Here is a 3,092-nt window from a genome sequence, read left to right as displayed (position 1 = left end):
CACCTAGAAGGGTTGGTTGATAGTAAGAGGCTTGTTAGAGCGATGAGAGGAGATGTTCGAGTGAACTGAACTGTAGATTGGGGGTACAGAGGTCCCCTATATATACTACTGTACATCTGTGGCTACGTAGTACTATACAGTACATTCCCAGGATGCACAGTCGCACAGAGAAGCAGTGCGTACACAGCGAAGCTGTGTGTGTACCACATGAGTAGTACAGCCTCGGTTATTGCAGTAACCGGCTGTGCCGTTCTATATGTTGTGACGGCTGTATTAGGCAAGCTGTGTAAACCAGCGCCTGTTCAACAATATTGCCCGGTATTGCCGATATTGCCTGGTCTTGTGGGATATTGCAAGGTCTTGCAATATATCTACGACATTGCAAGACCACCCATGACAGCGCATGATCTGACGTATATTGCGCGCTCTCGCTGAGTATTGCCTGAACGGGCAATACGGCAAAAGATTTTTACACTTTTGCTGATGGCCAACGGCGACCCGGAGTCGCCGTCCCCATCCGTAACAAAAGTGGTCGCCGTCGAGGAGGAGGACGACGACGAGGGGGGGAGAATGAAGTGTCGCCAAACTATCCGCCCGGCTAGTTCGGTGACGGTGAGGGGATAAGACCGGGATAGTCGCCCATCCGGTCGTAGGAGCTTGCGGGCTTTCCATCCGTCCGGCCGCATCCGGAACGGGGTGTACTTGTGGCCTCGCGCAAGTAGGCGCCGCCGGTCGTGCCGGCAGCGCTGGGGGAGGAGGGACTCGTGACCGAAGTCCAGTAGGGGGAGGAGCGCCCGGGGCAAAGGGCGAATGTGCGCATGCTCAAGGAACTGCGCGGCGATGGCCGTGCGGTCATCTTGGCGGCACGTGAGGGGGAAGTCACGCCAAAGGCGCCGGGAAAGGGCCTCGTGACGGAGGGAGAGCTCGGCGAGGCGCTTGATGGCCTGGCTGAGGGGGAGGGGAAGCTCGTCGGGCGCAGCGTCGCCGAGGGCGACTGGGAGGTCATCGAACGTGAAAGCCGTGGGGTTAACTTGGAGGAAGGCCCGGATGAGGGGGAAAGGGTCGAGCTCGAGGAGGTGAGCGGGTGCGAAGTTGCCGCGGTAGTACGCGGGGCACTCAAACGCGATGTGGTAGTGTGATTGTAGGGGAGGAGGATCAGAGAAACCACATGTGCAAAGTGTGGGTTCCCCTGCCTTGGGGCGAAAGCGGGCGCGATACGTGCCGGAGGGACCGTGGCCGGTGATCGCGCGGACGGTACGTGCGTAGGAAGTGATGGAGAGGTTGCCCATGCGTCTGATGATGGACCCCGTGAGATTGGGAAGGAACGTGGTAGTGGCCTTCGACATGACATAGTCGTGGCCGAAAAAGGAGGGGTCCGGGGTTTCCCCATCCGGAAGGAGCGAGAGCATCTGGAACGCGTCCCAGGCATCAGTCCGGACGAAGTGCTTGGCGGTGGAGTAGTGGGTCTGGGCGAGGCGTTCGGCGGTCGCGGGAGGGAAGTGGTCGAGCCACGTGTCGGGGAACTCGTCGATGGTCGCAATGACGTCATCGAGGAGGGCGTGGGCGAGCTTGTCAGCAGCTTCGTTGCCGTCGATGCCAACGTGTGAAGGGCACCAAGAGATGGTGATGTGATGGTCGGCGGAGGCCGAGAGCCAGTCGTAGAGAGTGGCGGATACCTCAAGGTGGAGAGGGGATCCATCACGGACATGGAAGAGTCCGGAGGCTGCGGAGGAGGAGTCTGTGAAGACAAAGATGTGAGGCTGAACCGTAGTCCCAGCGTAGACGATAGCGTCGCGGAGAGCGGTAAGTTCAGCCGTATAAGAGAAACCAGAGCCGGCGGGGGCGGCGTGCTGGTGAAGGAGTGTGTCGCTGGGGAAGTATGCGGTGAATGAGGCAGTGGTGGGGCGGATGCGGGTGCGGTCCGAGGCGCTGCCTTCGGTGTAGATGACGAGCGTGTCGGGGTCGCGGTGAGCGGAGGAGTTGCGGGGGCGGAGGATGGAGTCGAGCCATTCCGGGAAGGCCTCGGAGGCTTTGGGCGGGTGGTCGAGGTAGAGGGTGATGCGGTCTGGGAAGCGGTCAATGAGGCGATCGCCGGGGCGGCAGAGCGGGTCGAGTGGGTCGAAGTCATGGGTGACACTGTGGTGGAAGGAAGCAAGAGGGGTGGGAAAGTTGGGAGGGAGCGGAAGGAACTCGGGACGCGCAGGGAGGGAGGAAACGGCGCCAAGGCCGGACCGGAAGACCGGAGCGCGGGGGGGAAGGAGGGGGGGGTAAAAAGAAAAGGTGGGAATGGTGCTGTGGACGTGATAGAGCGAGGGGAAGAGGGCTTTAACGGGGTGGGAGGAGCGTAAAGTATGTATGCGGAGACGGTAAGACTGTTGGAGTTTTGCGCAGTAAATAGAAACGGGGAGAACCCCAGAGAGAGCATGAAGGGCGCCAACCGGGGTCATTCGGAAGGCGCCAGTGATCCAGCGAAGAGAAATGTTCTGAGCTACACTAAGGGGCTTGACCAGATGCTTGGCACCCTTCGGGCGGTACCAGATCTGGCAGCCGTACGTAAGGACAGGAAGGACACAGGAGACGTAGAGCCGGCAATGTTGCAACGGGGACAAGCCCCGGAGCGACGAGCCGAGCATGCGGGTGGCGATGGCAGTGGTCGAGGCACGGTTCGCCCAGAAGGCGATGTGCTGCTTCCAGGACAGGGTGGAGTCGAGGAAGTATCCGAGGATGCGAATGACAGGCTGTGTGACTTTTGTGAGCGCCGATCTTCTGCCAAAGATCCGTTCAACTGGTGTACTTTACACCTATTTGACCATTCTAATGCGTTATTCACAGTATTTTAGCGCTGATGTAATTGATTGTCATTTACCCCTGTAAATCTCGAGCTCGCCGGGACCCAGCGCTATTTAGCCCGTCAATCTACTTGGCGGACCTATTTCACCGCGCCCTACATGGCAGGACGCACGTAAGGAGCATTTCGCGCGGGCCTGTTTGTGAACCTCGGCCGAGCTCACTCTTGCCATAATGACTGGCTGAAAGGTATCGAAGGAGTACCATACGCGTCCATCCGCGGTCGAGTAGGGCTCTGTGCGGGC

The sequence above is a fragment of the Dichomitus squalens genome, assembly GCF_000275845.1.
Source record: "Dichomitus squalens LYAD-421 SS1 unplaced genomic scaffold DICSQscaffold_49, whole genome shotgun sequence".
In the NCBI taxonomy this organism is placed as follows: Eukaryota; Fungi; Basidiomycota; class Agaricomycetes; order Polyporales; family Polyporaceae; genus Dichomitus; species Dichomitus squalens.
The sequence above is the reverse complement of the archived record's forward strand: the minus strand, read 5'-3'. Positions refer to the sequence as shown.